This window comes from Dendrobates tinctorius, unplaced genomic scaffold (genome assembly GCF_039654945.1).
Source record: "Dendrobates tinctorius isolate UK_male_01 unplaced genomic scaffold, ASM3965494v1 ptg000421c, whole genome shotgun sequence".
NCBI lineage: Eukaryota > Metazoa > Chordata > Amphibia > Anura > Dendrobatidae > Dendrobates > Dendrobates tinctorius.
The window spans coordinates 753187-774431 of NW_027362085.1; the positions used below are offsets into that span (position 1 = coordinate 753187).

At 43.0% G+C, this 21245-nt stretch overlaps 4 non-coding genes across 4 annotated transcripts; all 4 read right to left on the reverse strand.

Annotated features, from left to right (window-relative positions):
* Nucleotides 1-809: 809 nt before the first annotated feature.
* TRNAV-AAC (transfer RNA valine (anticodon AAC)) lies at nucleotides 810-882 on the reverse strand. The gene has a single exon. It is a non-coding gene; the product is annotated as a tRNA-Val (tRNA).
* A 10575-nt stretch (nucleotides 883-11457) lies between these two features.
* On the reverse strand, nucleotides 11458-11530 carry TRNAV-UAC (transfer RNA valine (anticodon UAC)). The gene has a single exon. It is a non-coding gene; the product is annotated as a tRNA-Val (tRNA).
* A 768-nt stretch (nucleotides 11531-12298) lies between these two features.
* On the reverse strand, nucleotides 12299-12371 carry TRNAV-UAC (transfer RNA valine (anticodon UAC)). The gene has a single exon. It is a non-coding gene; the product is annotated as a tRNA-Val (tRNA).
* Nucleotides 12372-16152: 3781 nt separating this feature from the next.
* TRNAV-AAC (transfer RNA valine (anticodon AAC)) lies at nucleotides 16153-16225 on the reverse strand. Its single transcript has one exon. It is a non-coding gene; the product is annotated as a tRNA-Val (tRNA).
* Between the last annotated feature and the right edge of the window lie 5020 nt (nucleotides 16226-21245).

Sequence of the window (21245 nt, forward strand, 5' to 3'; positions counted from 1 at the left end):
ACCTTTCATTTTTCAGACTATTGGAGAAAAAGAACAAACAGGGAAACAAAACCATGCTCCACAAAACATTCTCATGCCTTTGTCCAAAAGCCAAAAAGAAAAAGCACCTAGATGCCTGCTTTCGCACCTTGATCCTATCAGGTGTTACTTGAATTAGGAACACTTAGACACTGTCAAAAACACACGTTTGCCAAAAGCAAAAACGGGTAGAAATAATCACATTGGTAAAAGTAATGCTCATTAAACCAGCAATAGAATATGCTAACTAAGGCTAATTAAGCCAACAATATACGTTTGTGATCAAAATAAAGAAAAGCCACATGTTTCTGCCCGGGATCAAAACAGGGAACTTTCAGGAGGATGGCAAACAGGACAATCACTACACTACAGTAACCAGGCAAGAGCGTTTACTGTGGTCATGGCAAGCATTAAAGATCAAGCACTCATTGTCAAAAGTGCAAGTTTGCAAGAGGACCACTGTGTTTATGCCCAGTTTCGAACTGAGGACCTTTCGCGTGTTAAGCAAACGTGATAACCGCTACACTACAGAAACCAACCGATTCAAACAAACAAAAAATGCTGTGGTCATGGCAAGCAATAAAGAACAAGCACTGAAACTCAAAAAGATCGTTTTCCAAGAGAAAAAGCTGTGTTTCTGTCCAGTTTCGAATTGGGGACCTGTCACGTGTGAGGCAAACGTGATAACCGCTACACTACAGAAACCAGATGCAAGCGCTTGCTGTGATGACAACAAGCAATCGAGATCAAGAACTGAAAGTCACAAGCTTGGATACCAAAGGGTAACATCATGTTTCTGCCCAGTTTCGAACTGGGGCCCTTTCGCGTGTTAGGCGAACGTGATAACCACTACACTACAGAAACCGGCTGCGGAAGGTTACTGTGGTCATGACGAGCCATCGAGAACAAAGACTCAACGTCAAAAGCTTTTATATCAACGCCTAATGTCATGCTTCTATCCAGTTTCAAACTGGGGACCGTTCGCGTGTGAAGTGAACGTGACAACCACTACACTTCTGAAACTCCATGCAAAGCTAAAGATGTTTAAACATGCTGAAATGAACTTGAAAAAGAAAAAAACAGCCAGCCAAAGTCAAGAGGTCTTCCTCTATGTCTGAAGACAGGACAAAGTGCATTTTGCAACACAGGAACCTTTCATTTGTCAGGCTATTGGAGAAAAAGAACAAACAGGGAAACAAAACCATGCTCCACAAAACATTCTCATGCCTTTGTCCAAAAGCCAAAAAGAAAAAGCACCTAGATGCCTGCTTTCGCACCTTGATCCTATCAGGTTTTACTTGAATTAGGAACACTTAGACACTGTCAAAAACACACATGCTTGCCAAAAGCAAAAACGGGTAGAAATAATCACATTGGTAAAAGTAATGCTCATTAAACCAGCAATAGAATATGCTAACTAATGCTAATTAAGCCAACAATATACATTTGTGATCAAAATAAAGAAAAGCCACATGTTTCTGCTGGGATCAAAACAGGGAACTTTCATGAGGATGGTGATAGGAACTGAAGGAGTTAAATTGAGTTCTGTCTATGTTGCATTTTCTTGTTTAAAACTTATCTTTTCTGTTCCCTTGTGAACCAAGGTCAAATACTCCTGCTTTTTAGCCTACATGACTTTCTTTGTAGAAAACAAGTTGTGAAATCATTTTTTATACTGCGCATGTCTGTAAATGTTTAAATTCTTTGCTATAAAAGATGGAAGCCTAACTGATAAGGCAGAGGCGTCTTGGCAGGCATCCCGAGTGGTATTATACAGCTTGTGTCTGTGTTATCCTTCTCGACGGAGCAATCAATTAGAGACATATGGTGCCTTACACCCAAGAACATAGGTCCTTCAGAAGAAAGAGATATCTGAGGGATCCTGACAGTTTCCTGGCGCCCGAAACAGGGACCTGATATAGGCACCTCTCCAAGACTACCCCATCTACAGACCACTCCAGTTACTGATGAAATTGTGAACAGCAGACCTAAACACCTGTCCAGGTAAGAGATCAATTCTTCTCTTCTCTGCTCTTCATAATCTATCATTATAACTAACGTCCGTATCAAGGGGAATCTAGTAGAGGAGGGGGTCGTAAAATCAGGTCCATATAAGAACTCTGAGGAAATTGGGTGTGACACGCATATGTAATTCCTGTCTGAATGAGAGGCTATTGCAGATTCTGCCTGTGTACTGCTATTTTTAGGAGAAGAACTGATGCAAATCATAACGGGTATGGTGATTGGACATTTGCAGGGACAACCCCAGACACAAACATAAAAAGTTTCATCACTTCAAGAAGGGAGAACAGTGGTGGGTATTGTTAGCATTGAATACACATGTCCCATTGAGTGACACGTTGAGAGGTCTGACATTACGGAATATAAGGCTGGGTGAACAGTTCATACTGCGCAGCCCGGACGGACAAGTTTTTCACAATAGACGGTTCCGCACTAGGAATAGAGGAGGTTGTTGAGTGACTGCCTTGATTTGAAGGACTGTGGAAAGTAGACAAATAAGCTGCACAGTAGGTATTCGTTCAAAGAGTGGTGATATTGCCTAACTGGGTCATGTGACAGCGTCCTTTCGGGGAGGTCACCGCCTAAGCTTAAATCAGCACTCTTTATGAATAAACCTTGTGACAGATAAGAGTGTGACCGAATGAGCACTGGACCACGAAATGAGCCTGTGACAAGATATGACTGAAGAACCCCGATAAATGGATACTTTGTTTACAATCCTGTGTGTTGTGGGAGTGTTACTGTTCGGATGCTACCTAGCATATAAGTACACGAGACACGTAGTACAAGGAGGAACAGACACCCCGTTTAACCTGTTGGCACCTTAGGAAGAAGGTAACGAGGTATAGTAGAGCCTAGTCTTGAGCTTACCCAATAAACCACCTAAGGCAGGGGACTAACAGGAAGAAACAAGAGAAACAGGATAGAAAGATGGGGAACAGTCAGGGAAAGACACCTGAAGAAGGAGACCGGTTATGTGATATAATTGAGGATAGATATGGAAGTAGTGCAGCAAAGAACCTGGAAAAAGTAGTAATCAAATCCAAAGTGCAAGATAGGCAGGCTGTGTGAATCCTTGTATATATGTCTATGAGAACCTCTGAATAAGATGAGAGATGAGTAATTGAGTAAAAAAAAAAAAAAAAAAAAAATCAGTGAATGAGCACGTATGAATGAATCATCACACATCATTTTTGTGTCAAGAGATTTGTGACCTTTCTAGTTGTGGTGGAATCCCGGACAGATGCGTTATATATATTTCAAATCTACATCTGAGACTGAATGAATTGAGTAATGATATAGTTCGTGTTATATGTGGCATTACATTGTAAAGTTTCCTGAATGCATTTGGCCAGAAAAAGGGCAAGGCATGGTTAATCTCATTATACAGTTATCTGCCCTTACAGTGAAATCCCGTGATTTTGAGTTTCTTTGTAGAAATTGATTTTGATAAGTGTAAAGAACTACAGAATTCTGTGAAGGACGACGCTGCATTCTGACGGGAGGGAGGAAGGATGGCGCTGCGCAGTTTTTCTTCTCCCTTAGCTCTTATCTCTGCTGAGTGTGAGCTGTGCTCAAAATTCTCTGTAATTCTATCCGTAAGGTACGAGCTGAAAGATTTGTGCATTTTAAAGCAACAGTACTTAATTGAAGATTGGAAGTTAAAAGTAAGATATGGTGCCTAAATTAGAAGGGAATTGTAAGTGATTGTTTGGTCATTGTAAGTGATTGCTTGGTCATTAATGTGTTTGAACCTGCTTCTAGTTGTGTGATTGATTTGTATAGCAAATTGTGTCAAATTACAAGAGACAGAGAAGGAAGGAAGCAGTAAAACAAGTGGGACAAATATTGAAAAAGGCAAAAATGCCAGAGTGTGAATGTTTGGATGTACAAAAAGGCACAGACAAGGGAAGAAAATAGCAAGTGAATAAATGATGCTTGAGAATGTGCAGCAGTATGGAAGGTGTATTATGAATGTTTGATTGACAAAGTGTAACCAGAGACCCAGACAAAACAGATGGACTTGTAAACACTGTGGTCAGACTCAGACAAACCCAGACTGAATAGCTACTTGTGTGACCTGTGCTACTGACCTAAGCGAATTGCACTAAATCATATCCAGACAAGATCATAAGAAGCTGACATAATAGTGTGGATAGTGGGTAGTGGGGACATTGGCCCTTGAGGAGTAAGCTGGCAGTAGACATCAGACGACCAACCCCATCAGGACCTAGAAGTGTGACTAGAATAAGAAAGATGCAGGAGTATTGTCCCTGGAGCCCCTCTGACCAGCTAGCTTTGCTGAAGCAGCTGCCTGACCCTGAAGACCAACCATTCCTGTTTTACAGACACATAAAGGAAGTACAGCAGACATATAAGTGTACCTGGGCAGACCTAGAGAGGTTGGTGAGTTTAAAGGCAGGTGACGCACTAGGACATATAATTAAGACACACACAGATGTGACAAAGAATCAGGCTTGGGGCATGGATGATAAATCTGCATGATCTGGGGAGACGTACTGTGAGTCACTAAGACAATGGGCTGCAGTGGAACAATCAGAGCAGTCTGTACTCCTGACTAATGTGACACAGCAAAAAGGAGAGAGTGTAGAGATGTACTTTGGACGGTTACAGCTGAAATGGGCAGACATGGGTACATTTGCATAAACCCACTTGATGTTAGAATACTGGTGAATGCATTCATTGACGGTATGAACAAAGACTTACGAGACGCAGTACAGACAGCCAGACCTGAATGGAGATATGTAGATCTGAAAGACCTCCTTAAGGTAGCTAAAGAAATTGAGCAAACAAGGACAATAAAACGACCTGTCATGTATGCTGGAGCACAAGGAAAAAAGTGGAGACGTAATAGGGAAGGCATGTGAGATGACACTGATGTTTCTTTTGACAATCTATTCCCCACATGACATCCATGCCATACTCCTACAAGTTCAACCAAAACATCTGTCTATGGCCAGATAGCTCCAACTTGAGTGTGCTCTACTAATTCCTGAGTATGTCACTCCTCACAAGATGTAACGTTCTGAATCCAGCCACCCTCCTGCCTGTGGATTCAGAAAAGGGGGAATTGGTGACCGTATTAGCAAGTGAGGAAGGATACTTTGACATGACGCATGAACATGTCTGCATAGAACTGATGAGTCAGGAGACAGTTGGGTTTGCACACATTCATGAAAAACCTGTTCCTAATGCAGACTTTGAGTTTCTTTTTTGTAGATGGCCCCAGATACCACCAGGATGGACGATTCTACACTGGATATGCAGTAGTATACTCACATGAGGTAATCCGAGCGGAACCACTCTCTCCTCACATGTCTGCGCAGGAGGCAGAGTTGAAGGCACTCACTGAGGCGTGTAGAGCCGCTGCAGGTAAAGTCGCTAATATTTTCACAGATTCGAAGCCCATTAAAAATGCAGAGCTGGTGAAACAATTGATGGAGGCATTGATGTTACCAGTCCAGGTTGGCATTGTCAAGGTAAAAGCACACACAAAGGTGACTCCGTGGAGGTAGAGGGCAATAGAAGGGCGAGCGAGGCTGCTAAAATAGCACAAGGCGGCCTAGAGAGAGCAGTGGACGGTGGCGGGGAGTCAGCGTATTCCAGCCACATTGGGTCTAGATGTCCTGAAATCCCTCCAGCAAAAGGCTGCCCAAACAGAGAAGGTACACCAGGGGAGACTGGGAGCTGAGCTGAACTCAAATGGAGTATGGGAGAATAAGGATAAAATGTGCCCACCAAAGTCCCTGTTCCCAATCATGGCGCAAGCAGCACATGGCCCCAATCACACCTCAAAAAGTCACATGTGTGCCATGGTAGATGCCTTCTGGATCGCTCCTGGTTTCAGTTATGCAGCCGCGAAACTTGTACAATCATGCCTCATCTGTGCACAGCACAACCCAGGTAAAACAGTAAAAGTCCCTAAGAAAGCGACACCTAGGCCTCTCTACCCGTTTCAGAGACGGCAGATTGACGACATACAGCTACCAAGGTAGGAGTGTATGCAAATATCCTAGTATGTGTAGATCTCTTCTCTGGATGGCCAGAGGCCTACCCGGTGAAAACGGCTACAGCTCGAGCCACTGCAAAGAAACTGGTGATGGAACTAGTACCACGATTCGGTGTCCCTGAAACAATTGAATCAGACAGAGGTACACACTTTACTGCTGAGGTAATGCAAAATGTAATGCAAATGATAGGTGTAGAACAAGCATTTCATACACCCTACCACCCACAGAGTTCAGGGAAGGTAGAAAGAATGAACGGGACACTAAAATTGAAAATACAGAAAACCATGAAGCAAACCCATAGACCATGGCCAGAGTGTCTCCCATTAGCATTATTCTCAGTAAGGCACACACCCACGGGGAAAGCTAAACTGTCACCCTTCGAGATACTGTTTGGAAGACCACCAAACACAGGGTTGTACTACCCACAGGTCTTAACACTCAATGTGGATAATTTGACAAGTTATGTAATCCAGTTGCAAAAGCATTTAACTCAAATGCATTCTCTAGTTTTCTCTTCCATTCCAGATCCAGATAGTGTGGAAGGAACTCACTGTCTGCAACCTGGTGATTACGTATATGTCAAGAAACACTCCAGAAAGACCCTTGAACCCCGATATCAGGGACCTTACCAAGTACTCCTGACAACGCCTACTTCTGTTAAGTTGGAAGGACGACCAACCTGGATCCACGCATCACATTGCAAACTAGCCACAGGAGTTAACAAAGCATAAGAGTGCATAATGTTTTGGTTTAGTTTTGTTGCATTATCTGTAATAATGGTAGCTGCGTGGGACAATCTAAATTCTCCAATGTCCTTGAATAATAAGTTTATACAACATCATGAAAAATTACTGAATGATTGGTTAAATGACACTCAGCCTCCAGCAGATTGCTGGATCTGCACACATTCACCAATATCGGCCACTAGTATTCCGTTCCTTGTTATTCCTGTGCCACCCGAGGAATTATTTGCCTGGACCAGTTGTTCTGATACACTTGCTAATAATGCCACAAATAATGTGAAGTTATGGAACACAACTGTTGGAATACCTATTGTGGGATGGGTAGGATACCCTTGGTGGCAGGGTAACCTTTCAGGAAGTAATGCACACCTTCAATATCTGGCATATAAAGGGGGGCTTGGGTACCCAGGAATAGAACTCGATTAACCTACCTGGGGCAAATTCCAATGTATGGCCTACAAGTTAGTTTTAATGTAACTTCCCACTCTACTGATGCCTTCAAACCAATACTGCTAGAAAGAAGGTTGCATAACACGTCCTGGGAGTATTCCAATTTATTTCCCCAGGGCAATAATGAAACTTGTTTTAATATTTCAGGTAATATACCTTGCAACGAGTCATCTGGATATGAGAAAGGAATTCCCACCTGTGGAAATCCCGATGTAGGCTATTGTAGCCCTTTAGGACAACTTCCAAATTGGTGTATGCTTCAGAATGTATCTGCGTTCATAGATCTGGTTCATAGACTGGTATTACAACATTCAGCCCTATGGGACCTACCTAGTGACATGTACTGGATATGTGGAGACAATGCATATAAATGGTTACCAGTAGGGGTTTTAGGTTGACATCTCATTTCTGGCATGAAGGAGCGTACTCTTGTGATGACAGACGTGGCCTTAGTAACTGGGGGATGGAGAGGGTAAAAGAAGATACCTGTCTCCCTCGGGCAACCCGTTGGCCTGGGATAGTACCTGGTGAATAGGGCACTATCAGCTGTCGTTGCAGGATCCAGTGTTCCAGATTGTGAAGAATAAAGATGTCAAAGGGGGGAATGATAGGAACTGAAGTAGTTAAATTGAGTTCTGTCTATGTTGCATTTTCTTGTTTAAAACTTATCTTTTCTGTTCCCTTGTGAACCAAGGTCAAATACTCCTGCTTTTTAGCCTACATGACTTTCTTTGTAGAAAACAAGTTGTGAAATCATTTTTTATACTGCGCATGTCTGTAAATGTTTAAATTCTTTGCTATAAAAGATGGAAGCCTAACTGATAAGCCAGAGGCGTCTTGGCAGGCATCCAGAGTGGTATTATACAGCTTGTGTCTGTGTTATCCTTCTCGACGGAGGAATCAATTAGAGACATATGGTGCCTTACACCCAAGAACATCGGTCCTTCAGAAGAAAGAGATATCTGAGGGATCCCGACAATGGCAAACAGGACAATCACTACACTACAGTAACCAGACAAGAGCATTTACTGTGGTCATGGCAAGCATTAAAGATCAAGCACTCATTGTCAAAAGCGCTAGTTTGCAAGAGAAACGCTGTGTTTCTGCCCAGTTTCGAACTGGGGACCTGTCACGTGTGAGGCGAACGTGATAACCGCTACACTACAGAAACCAGATGGAAGTGCTTACTGTGGTGACAACAAGCAATCGAGATCAAGAACTGAAAGTCAAAAGCTTGGATACCAAAGGGTAACACCGTGTTTCTGCCCAGTTTCGAACTGGGGACCTTTCGCGTGTTAGGCGAACGTGATAACCACTACACTCCAGAAACCGGCTGCGGAAGGCTACTGTTTTCATGACGAGCCATCGAGAACAAAGACTCAACGTCAAAAGCTTTAATATCAACGCCTAATGTCATGCTTCTATCCAGTTTCAAACTGGGGACCGCTCGCGTGTGAGGTGAACGTGACAACCACTACACTTCAGAAACTCCATGCAAAGCTAAAGATGTTTAAACATGCTGAAATGAACTTGAAAAAGAAAAAAACAGCCAGCCAAAGTCAAGAGGTCTTCCTCTATGTCTGAAGATAGGAAAAAGTGCATTTTGCAACACAGGAACCTTTCATTTGTCAGGCTATTGGAGAAAAAGAACAAACAGGGAAACAAAACCATGCTCCACAAAACATTCTCATGCCTTTGTCCAAAAGCCAAAAAGAAAAAACACCTAGATGCCTGCTTTCGCACCTTGATCCTATCAGGTGTTACTTGAATTAGGAACACTTAGACACTGTCAAAAACACACATGCTTGCCAAAAGCAAAAACGGGTAGAAATAATCACATTGGTAAAAGTAATGCTCATTAAACCAGCAATAGAATATGCTAACTAAGGCTAATTAAGCCAACAATATACGTTTGTGATCAAAATAAAGAAAAGCCACATGTTTCTGCCCGGGATCAAAACAGGGAACTTTCAGGAGGATGGCAAACAGGACAATCACTACACTACAGTAACCAGACAAGAGCGTTTACTGTGGTCATGGCAAGCATTAAAGATCAAGCACTCATTGTCATAAGCGCTAGTTTGCAAGAGGAACGCTGTGTTTCTGCCCAGAGGTGAACGTGACAACCACTACACTTCAGAAACTCCATGCAAAGCTAAAGATGTTTAAACATGCTGAAATGAACTTGAAAAAGAAAAAAACAGCCAGCCAAAGTCAAGAGGTCTTCCTCTATGTCTGAAGACAGGACAAAGTGCATTTTGCAACACAGGAACCTTTCATTTGTCAGGCTATTGGAGAAAAAGAACAAACAGGGAAACAAAACCATGATCCACAAAACATTCTCATGCCTTTGTCCAAAAGCCAAAAAGAAAAAGCACCTAGATGCCTGCTTTCGCACCTTGATCCTATCAGGTGTTACTTGAATTAGGAACACTTAGGCTGGTTTCACATTTGCGTTTTTTAGCGCTGGAAAAAAACGCATATGTGAGCATGCGTTTTTTCCCCTATATTTAACATGGGTGCGCATACCTGCGCGCTTGTAAGCACATGTATGCGATTTTCATGTGCTGCATTTTTTTGGGGTGTGCGTTTGTATTTTCCAGACGCAGCATGTTGCATTTTTTGGCCCTGCAAAAAAGCGCATGCGCACATATGCGCACGTTTTGCGCTAAAAATGGCCATTATAGCCTATGGATGCCTATATGTGCGCACTGGCATGCTCATGTATGCGTTTTTTTGCATATGCGTTTTTTTTTTTTAACCATGGAATTTAGGGGTTTGGGTTAGAGTTAGGGTTAGTTAAGGGGGTTTAGGGTTAGGGTTAGGGTCAGGGTCAGGGTTAGGGTTGGGGTTTGGGTCAGGGTTAGGGTTAAGTATGGTTTGGTTAAGGGTTAGGGTCAGGGTTAGGGTCAGGATTAGGGTTAAGTATGGTTTGGTTAAGGGTTAGGGTCAGGGTTAGGGTTAGGGTTAGGGTTAGGGTCAGGGTTAGGGTTAGGGTTAGGGTTAGGGTCAGGGTTAGGGTTAAGTATGGTTTTGTTAAGGGTTAGGGTCAGGGTTAGGGTCAGGATTAGGGTTAAGTATGGTTTGGTTAAGGGTTAGGGTCAGGGTTAGGGTTAGGGTTAGGGTTAGGGTCAGGGTTAGGATTAAGTATGGTTTTGTTAAGGGTTAGGGTCAGGGTTAGGGTCAGGATTAGGGTTAAGTATGGTTTGGTTAAGGGTTAGGGTCAGGGTTAGGGTTAGGGTTAGGGTCAGGGTTAGGGTTAGGGTTATGGTCAGGGTTAGGGTTAGGGTCAGGGTTAGGGTTAAGTATGGTTTTGTTAAGGGTTAGGGTCAGGGTTAGGGTTAGGGTTAGGGTTAGGGTTAGGGTCAGGGTTAGGGTTAGGGTTAGGGTCAGGGTTAGGGTTAGGGTTAGGGTTAGTTAGGGTTTAGGGTTTGGGTTAGGGTTAAGTATGATTTGGTTAAGGGTTAGGGTCAGGGTTAGGGTTAGGGTTAGGGTCAGGGTTAGGGTTAGGGTTAGGGTTAGTTAGGGTTTAGGGTTTGGGTTAGGGTTAAGTATGATTTGGTTAAGGGTTAGGGTCAGGGTTAGGGTTAGGGTTAGGGTCAGGGTTAGGGTTAGGGTTAGGGTCAGGGTTAGGGTTAGTAAAGTCATGGTTTGGGTTAGTGTGAGGGGCCACCTAATGTTGGAAAAAAACGCAAACGAGGTAAAAACGCACTAAAAACGCATACAAACGCATAAAAACGCTGCGTTTTTTTCATGCATGCTCATAAAAATGCTTGAAAAAAACGCAGCAGTTGTATGCTTTTGTATGTGTTTTTTCAAAGCGTTTTTTTGCGGGAAAAACGCGCTGCAAAAAAAAACAAGTGTGAAACTAGCCTTAGACACTGTCAAAAACACACATGCTTGCCAAAAGTAAAAACGGGTAGAAATAATCACATTGGTAAAAGTAATGCTCATTAAACCAGCAATAGAATATGATAACTAAGGCTAATTAAGCCAACAATATACGTTTGTGATCAAAATAAAGAAAAGCCACATGTTTCTGCCCGGGATCAAAACAGGGAACTTTCAGAAGGATGGTAAACAGGACAATCACTACACTACAGTAACCAGACAAGAGCGTTTACTGTGGTCATGGTAAGTATTAAAGATCAAGCACTCATTGTCAAAAGCACTAGTTTGCAAAAGGAACGCTGTGTTTCTGCCCAGTTTCGAACTGAGGACCTTTCGGGTGTAAAGCGAACGTGATAACCGCTACACTACAGAAACCCACTGCGGAAGGTTACTGTGGTCATGACGAGCCATCGAGAACAAAGACTCAACGTCAAAAGCTTTAATATCAACGCCTAATTTCATGCTTCTATCCAGTTTCGAACTGGGGACCGTTCGCGTGTGAGGTGAACGTGACAACCACTACACTTTAGAAACTCCATGCAAATCTAAAGATGTTTAAACATGCTGAAATGAACTTGAAAAAGAAAAAAACAGCCAGCCAAAGTCAAGAGGTCTTCCTCTATGTCTGAAGACAGGACAAAGTGCATTTTGCAACACAGGAACCTTTCATTTGTCAGGCTATTGGAGAAAAAGAACAAACAGGGAAACAAAACCATGCTCCACAAAACATTCTCATACCTTTGCCCAAAAGCCAAAAAGAAAAAGCACCTAGATGCCTGCTTTCGCACCTTGATCCTATCAGGTGTTACTTGAATTAGGAACACTTAGACACTGTCAAAAACACACATGCTTGCCAAAAGCAAAAACGGGTAGAAATAATCACATTGGTAAAAGTAATGCTCATTAAACCAGCAATAGAATATGCTAACTAAGGCTAATTAAGCCAACAATATACGTTTGTGATCAAAATAAAGAAAAGCCACATGTTTCTGCCCGGGATCAAAACAGGGAACTTTCAGGAGGATGGCAAACAGGACAATCACTACACTACAGTAACCAGACAAGAGCGTTTACTGTGGTCATGGCAAGCATTAAAGATCAAGCACTCATTGTCAAAAGCGCTAGTTTGCATGAGGAACGCTGTGTTTCTGCCCAGTTTCGAACTGAGGACCTTTCGCATGTAAAGCGAACGTGATAACCGCTACACTACAGAAACCAACTGATTCAAACAAACAAAAAATGCTGTGGTCATGGCAAGCAATAAAGAACAAGCACTGAAAGTCAAAAAGATCGTTTTCCAAGAGAAAAAGCTGTGTTTCTGCCCTATTTCGAACTGGGGACATTTCGCGTGTGAGGCGAACGTGATAACTAGAGTTGAGTGATACCGTCCGATACTTCAAAGTATCGGATCGGATGGTATCGGCCGATCTTTAAAAAAAGTATCGGTATCGCCGATTCCGATACCGGAAGTCCCATTCAAGTCTATGGGACTTCCGGTATCGGAATAAGAAAAACCCTTTCCTGCCCTTGTACAGCCTCTCTGGGGTCTGTACGGGCCTTTCGGGGGGCTGTGCCGGCCTGCCAGGGGGTCTGTGCAGGCTCCGGTGGTCTGTGCCGGCCTGCCGGTGGTCTGTGCAGGCTCCGGGGGGCTGTGCCGGCCTGCCGGGGGGCTGTGCCGGCCTGCCGGGGGGCTGTGCAGGCTCCGGGGGGCTGTGCCGGCCTGCCGGGGGGCTGTGCCGGCCTGCCGGTGGTCTGTGCAGGCTCCGGGGGTCTGTGCAGGCATCGTCCGATGGGACTACAAGTCCCATCGGGCGATGCCTGCTACCATGACAGTGATTGACACATTAGACAATGATGGGACAGTAGTAGTCCCATCATCCGGCTAATGTGTTAAATGTAAAAAAAAAAAAAAAAATTACATGCTACATACATACAACATGCATACTACATACATGCTACATTCATACTACATACTACATACATGCTACATTCATACTACATAAATACTACATGCAACATACATACTACATATATACTACATGCATGCTACATACATACTGCATGCTACATACATACTACATACATACTACATACATACTACATGCATGCTACATACATACTACATGCATGCTACATACATACTACATGCATGCTACATACATACTACATGCTACATACATACCACATACATACTACATACATACTACATACTACATATATACTACATGCATGCTACATACATACTACATGCTACATACATACCACATACATACTACATACATACTACATACATACTACATGCTACATACATACTACATATATACTACATGCATGCTACATACATACTACATGCTACATACATACCACATACATACCACATACATACTACATACATACTACATGCTACATACATACTACATATATACTACATGCATGCTACATACATACTACATGCTACATACATACCACATACATACTACATACATACTACATACATACTACATGCTACATACATACTACATATATACTACATGCATGCTACATACATACTACATGCTACATACATACCACATACATACTACATATATACTACATGCATGCTACATACATACTACATATATACTACATGCATGCTACATACATACTACATGCTACATGCATGCTACATACATACTACATACATACTACATGCTACATACATACCACATATATACTACATACATACAATACATTCATACAATACATACATAGACATACAGTACATATAACATAGAGTAACATACTTACCAATACTTGTCACATTGTTCCCCGAAGCCATTGTCTTTTCCGGGATAAATATTAACATAACAAACCACAAAAATACTCACCCACGATCCGAAGCAGTCCACGAGTGTGTCCCACGACGATCTTGGGTAGAGAACTGCAGCATCAGCTGTTGCTGCCGTTCTCTACGGGCTGCAGGAATCCAATGACGGAAGGTAGGTATCCTTCCGCACTGTATTCCTCCGCCACTTAAAAAAAAAAAAAGTCCCTAGTCTCACTTTATGCCATTGCTGTGTGGGAAATTCCCACGCAGCAATGGCATAAAGTGAGACTAGGGACTTTTTTTTTTTTAAGTGGCGGAGGAATACAGTGCGGAAGGATACCTACCTTCCGTCATTGGATTCCTGCAGCCCGTAGAGAACGGCAGCATCATCTGATGCTGCAGTTCTCTACCCAAGATCGTCGTGGGACACACTCGTGGACTGCTTCGGATCGTGGGTGAGTATTTTTGTGGTTTGTTATGTTAATATTTATCCCGGAAAAGACAATGGCTTCGGGGAACAATGTGACAAGTATTGGTAAGTATGTTACTCTATGTTATATGTACTGTATGTCTATGTATGTATTGTATGAATGTATTGTATGTATGTAGAATATATGTGGTATGTATGTAGCATGTAGTATGTATGTAGTATGTATGTAGCATGCATGTAGCATGTAGTATGTATGTAGCATGCATGTAGTATATATGTAGTATGTATGTAGCATGCATGTAGTATATATGTAGTATGTATGTGGTATGTATGTAGCATGTAGTATGTATGTAGCATGCATGTAGTATATATGTAGTATGTATGTAGCATGTAGTATGTATGTAGTATGTATGTAGTATGTATGTGGTATGTATGTAGCATGTAGTATGTATGTAGCATGCATGTAGTATATATGTAGTATGTATGTAGCATGTAGTATGTATGTAGTATGTATGTGGTATGTATGTGGTATGTATGTAGCATGTAGTATGTATGTAGCATGCATGTAGTATATATGTAGTATGTATGTAGCATGTAGTATGTATGTAGTATGTATGTAGTATGTATGTGGTATGTATGTAGCATGTAGTATGTATGTAGCATGCATGTAGTATATATGTAGTATGTAGTATGTATGTAGTATGTATGTGGTATGTATGTAGCATGTAGTATGTATGTAGCATGCATGTAGTATGTATGTAGCATGCATGTAGTATGTATGTAGCATGCATGTAGTATGTATGTAGTATGTATGTAGTATGTATGTAGCATGCAGTATGTATGTAGCATGTATGTAGTATGTATGTAGTATATATGTAGTATGTATGTAGCATGTAGTATGTATGTAGCATGCATGTAGTATGTATGTAGTATGTATGTAGCATGCATGTAGTATGTATGTAGTATGTATGTAGTATGTATGTAGTATGTATGTAGCATGCAGTATGTATGTAGCATGTATGTAGTATGTATGTAGCATGTAGTATGTATGTAGCATGCATGTAGCATGTATGTAGTATGTATGTAGTATGTATGTAGTATGTATGTAGCATGCATGTAGTATGTATGTAGTATTTTTTTTTTTTTTAACATTTAACACATTAGCCGGATGATGGGACTACTACTGTCCCATCATTGGCTAATGTGTCAATCACTGTCATGGTAGCAGGCATCGCCCGATGGGACTTGTAGTCCCATCGGACGATGCTTGCACAGACCCCCGGACATCAGCACAGCCCCCCGGCAGGCCGGCACAGCCCCCCGGCAGGCCGGTACAGACCCCCACAGGGTGCACAGACCACCGGCAGGCCGGCACAGCCCCCCGGCAGGCCGGTACAGACCCCGGGCAGTCCACACAGCCCCCCGGCAGGCCGGCACAGCCCCCCGGCAGGCCGGCAGAGACCCCCGGAAGGCCCGAAATGACGGCGCATCATGATGCGCACACACCGCGCATCATGATGACGTCAGGCCGTCAATCAACTGAACTTCCGATTCCGATATTGAAAAAATATCGGAAGTCGGTATCGGAATTCCGATACAGCAAGTATCGGCCGATACCCGATACTTGCGGTATCGGAATGCTCAACACTAGTGATAACCTCTACACTACAGAAAAAAGATGCAAGTGCTTACTGTGGTGACAACAAGCAATCGAGATCAAGAACTGAAAGTCAAAAGCTTGGATACCAAAGGGTAACAGCGTGTTTCTGCCCAGTTTCGAACTGGGGACCTTTCGCGTGTTAGGCGAACATGATAACCACTACACTACAGAAACCGGCTGCAGAAGGTTACTGTGGTCATGACGAGCCATCGAGAACAAAGACTCAACGTCAAAAGCTTTAATATCAACGCCTAATGTCATGCTTCTATCCAGTTTCAAACTGAGGACCTTTCACGTGTAAAGCAAACGTGATAACCGCTACACTACAGAAACCAACCGATTCAACCCAACAAAAAATGCTGTGGTCATGGCAAGCAATAAAGAACAAGCACTGAAAGTCAAAAAGATTGTTTTCCAAGAGAAAAAGCTGTGTTTCTGCCCTGTTTCGAACTAGGGACATTTCGCGTGTGAGGCGAACGTGATAACCGCTACACTACAGAAACCAGATGCAAGTGCTTACTGTGGTGACATCAAGCAATCGAGATCAAGAACTGAAAGTCAAAAGCTTGGATACCAAAGGGTAACAGCGTGTTTCGGCCCAGTTTCGAAATGGGGACCGTTCGCGTGTTAGGCGAACGTGATATCCACTACACTACGGAAACCGGCTGCGGAAGGTTACTGTGGTCATGACGAGCCATCGAGAACAAAGACTCAACGTCAAAAGCTTTAATATCAACGCCTAATGTCATGCTTCTATCCAGTTTCGAACTGGGGACCGTTCGCATGTGAGGTGAACGTGACAACCACTACACTTCAGAAACTCCATGCAAAGCTAAAGATGTTTAAACATGCTGAAATGAACTTGAAAAAGTAAAAAACAGCCAGCCAAAGTCAAGAGGTCTTCCTCTATGTCTGAAGACAGGACAAAGTGCATTTTGCAACACAGGAACCTTTCATTTGTCAGGCTATTGGAGAAAAAGAACAAACAGGGAAACAAAACCATGCTCCACAAAACATTCTCATGCCTTTGTCCAAAAGCCAAAAAGAAAAAGCACCTAGATGCCTGCTTTCGCACCTTGATCCTATCAGGTGTTACTTGAATTAGGAACACTTAGACACTGTCAAAAACACACGTTTGCCAAAAGCAAAAACGGGTAGAAATAATCACATTGGTAAAAGTAATGCTCATTAAACCAGCAATAGAATATGCTAACTAAGGCTAGTTTCACACTTGCTTCTTTTTGCAGCGCGTTTTTCCCGCAAAAAAACGCATTAAAAAAACGCATACAAATGCATACAAACGCTGCGTTTTTTTCAAGCATTTTTATGCGCATGCAGGAAAAAAACGCAGCGTTTTTGTGCGTTTGTATGCGTTTTTTGTGCGTTTGCGTTTTTTTACAGATTTTGGAAAAACCCCACAAAAAAGAAAAAACAACCATTCAACAACACACAAGACCAATGGGACTGCATTGTGGGTGTGGTATGTTAATATATAGACCCTGTCTACAGTATTCTTCACATTTGCTTGATTCTTCTCGTGACCATGGATCTGCGCTGGAAGAGTTTTCACTTCAACTTGGATTTGGACATCGCGATGGCTCAGGCGTATGCAGTTGCTTGCCATGAACAAAGGAAGAGAGAGAGGCAGCGAAGATGGCGGCGTATGTGGATACATCCGATTGTTGAACTCCGGGAGAGCCGTGGGGCATACCACACCCTCTACCGCGAGCTCCAGTCAAACCCGGAGAAATTTACAGATTATATCCGGATGTCCCACGAAAATTTCATGGATTTGCTTGCTCGTGTCCAACAATCCATCCGGAGACAGGACACACAGCTCCGTCGTGCAATTCCTCCTGAGGAACGGCTACTGGTGACATTACGGTATGTTTTAAAAACCAAGGGGTGCGGTCTGATGTTTTTTTTTTAAATTTAGTATTCAAAACCTTGGGTAATTAGTTTTCGTGAATGTACTAATATTTTATTTTATAGTTTTTTAAAATAATATACATAAATATTAATTTTACTTCTTTGTCTGTTCACAGATTCCTGGCGACTGGAGAAACCTTATCTTCACTACACTTCCAGTACCGTATTGGAATCTCTACCTTGTCTGGAATTGTTGCTGACACCTGCCGGGCTCTCTGGAATGTTCTTTGTCCAGAATTTATGCCCCTGCCCACCGCTGAAAAGTGGATGGAAATTGCTGACAAATTCTGGACAGTATGCAATTTTCCCAACTGTTTGGGAGCTGTTGATGGTAAACACATACGGATCATCAAACCCCAAAGAACGGGATCTGAGTACTATAATTACAAAAAGTACTTTTCAATAGTACTCATGGCGATTGCGGATGCCGGATGTATGTTTGTAGCAGTGGACATCGGAGCATTTGGCCGTGGTAATGACTCACAGGCTTTTAAAAACTCAGACATGGGCCGGAGGTTGTATGGCAACCAATTTAATTTCCCTATGCCACGGCCTCTTCCTCACACCGAAGCTCCGCCACTGCCCTTTGTAATGGTTGGCGATGAGGCTTTTCAAATGTGCGGAAACTTACTGAAACCCTACTCCAGCCGTGACTTGGACCACACCAAAAAAATATTTAATTACAGGCTGACCAGGGCCAGAAGAACTGTCGAGTGTGCTTTTGGGATTCTTGTCTCCAGATGGCGAATTCTGGGCACGGCCATTAATCTTAAACTTGAAACAGTCGATGAGGTGGTGAAGGCCTGTGTGGTTCTAAATAACTTTGTGATGGCTAAAGAGCACCCGACCTTTGAACTGGACGATGATGCTCCCAACCCATTGCCTGAATTCACTCAGCACACTCTCAGGTCATCCGTTGAAGTTGGCCAAATGAGGGACCAATTTGCGGCCTACTTTATTTCTGATGTAGGACGGGTGCACTGGCAAGATGAAATGGTGTAATGTTTTTGTTTGTTTATGGTAATAAAAAACCTTATTTGATACCATTACTGAGTGCACTATATTTTTTAAACTCAAATTAAATAAAAAACTTCCCATGTATAACTGAATTTTTTGATGTTCACACACCTGGGCAGGTAAATACACATATGAGTTAAAATGCAGCATTGCTAGTCTGCGTGAAATATATTGGAACGAGCAAAGCTGCAGGCCATGAATCAGGAAACCAAATTTTTTCAAGAGAAAATTGTGCAACTAGTTGAAAAAAAAGTATGTGATTTTCTCAAAACACAACCCTCAAAACCCAACCCCAATGAAAGTCAATGGGGAATACAAGTCAGCATTGAGTGGATGAATGTAATCTGCTCCATTCCAACTTACAAGTTATTACACTAGGCCTTGGAATGACTATACTAGGCCGTGGTATTTCAAATATGAGTATAGTAGGCCTTGGGCCTACTAGTATAGTCATATGTGAAATACCACGGCCTAGTATAGTCATACCAAGGCCTACTCGATTTTTACCAACTAGGATCTTGTTTCACGAAAAACAAACTGGTGAAACTAGAAAGAAACTTATTTTTTAGACAAGTTTCAACAGTTTGTTTTTCATGAAACCAGATTCTAGTTGGTAAAACTAGAGTTATTACACTAGGCCTTGGAATGACTACACTAGGCCGTGGTATTTCAAATATGAGTATAGTAGGCCTTGGGGCTAGTAGTATAGTAATATGTGAAATACCACGGCCTAGTATAGTCATACCAAGGCCTACTGTAATAACTCGATTTTTAACAACTAGCATCTTGTTTCACAAAAAACAAACTGGTGAAACTAGAAAGAAACTTATTTTTTAGACAAGTTTCAACAGTTTGTTTTTCATGAAACCAGATCCAAGTTGGTAAAACTAGAGTTATTACACTAGGCCTTGGTATGACTATACTAGTCCGTGTTATTTCACATATGACTATACTAGGCCTTGGGTTGGTTTTTAACATGTATTTACCCATCAGTGTGTGTGAGCGGCGCAAACAACATTAATGAAACTTTGTAATGGTGAACCACAAATGTAAATTTATTTTTAATCACAAAAATAAACCAAAAAATTATTTTTTACGGCGTTTGGGGGCAGATGGTTTCATTTTGGGGGTGTGCAGGGAATATGCAACACTTGCAGTTGAAGACGGTGTTTGAGGGGAAGGGGCAACAAAACTTGTGGGGGAAGGTAGTCCAGTTAAGGGAATTAAACTAGGAACACTTGGAGGAGAGGAAATCTGTTCAGGTACATTAGTTGTAATGGCATGTCGCCATAGGCTTGTGTGCCTGGACCGACTTTGGCCCAATGCCCGCCTTGATAGATTTCGCCTTGAACTAGGGGCAAATATTGAGTGTAGGTCCCCCGTCTGCTGGTGTGGCTGCTGCTGCTGCTGAGGTGGCTGCTGCTGCTGAGGTGGCGGCTGCTGCTGAGGTGGCTGCTGCTGCTGCTGAGGTGGCTGCTGCTGCTGCTGAGGTGGTTGCTGCTGCTGCTGAGGTGGCTGCTGCTGCTGCTGCTGAGGTGGCTGCTGCTGCTGCTGAGGTGGCTGCTGCTGAGGTGGCTGCTGCTGCTGAGGTGGCTGCAGCTGCTGCTCTTCGTTGGCAGTGCTCGTCCTTGCAGGAGGACTGGTGGCGGCAGTGATGGTCCAGGTTTGCAGAGTGGTGGTGGCAGGGCTACTACATGTTGTTGTAGCGGCAGGGCTGTTCCATGTTTGCCTAGTGGTGGCTGAGCTCCACGCATGCATGGGAGTGGCGGTGGTGCTCCAGACAGGAGCAGCGCTTGCCATGGTGGTGTCGGTGAAGTGACCAGCTGCACTCAGACTTGTGGTGGTGTAACGGTGGGTGTCCTGGCTTTGAATAGAGGTGTCCGTGCAGTGGTATGCAGCACAAGTCGGTAGTGAGGTGAAGCGAGTCAATGGTGGCACAGGTGGAAATGACACCACTGACTGCTGACCGTACCGATTATGCTGCATAGCCTGCAAGAAAGCATTGTTGCAGGCCTGCAGCACATTCAGCTGTTGCTCAGGACTAAGGTGTTCCGCCATGCCCTTTTCAATCTTACTAAAAAAATGGTGTGCTGGTCTGTTGAGGTCGGCCTCCAGACGGTCAAGGCGCTGTTCTACAGAATTGAAGCGGTGTTCAAAGTGGTTAAAACCACGTTCCATGAGTGCAAAACCGCTTTCAACTCTGTCGGACAGTGACTTGAGGCTGGAATTAAAGGCCTCGCTCAAATGC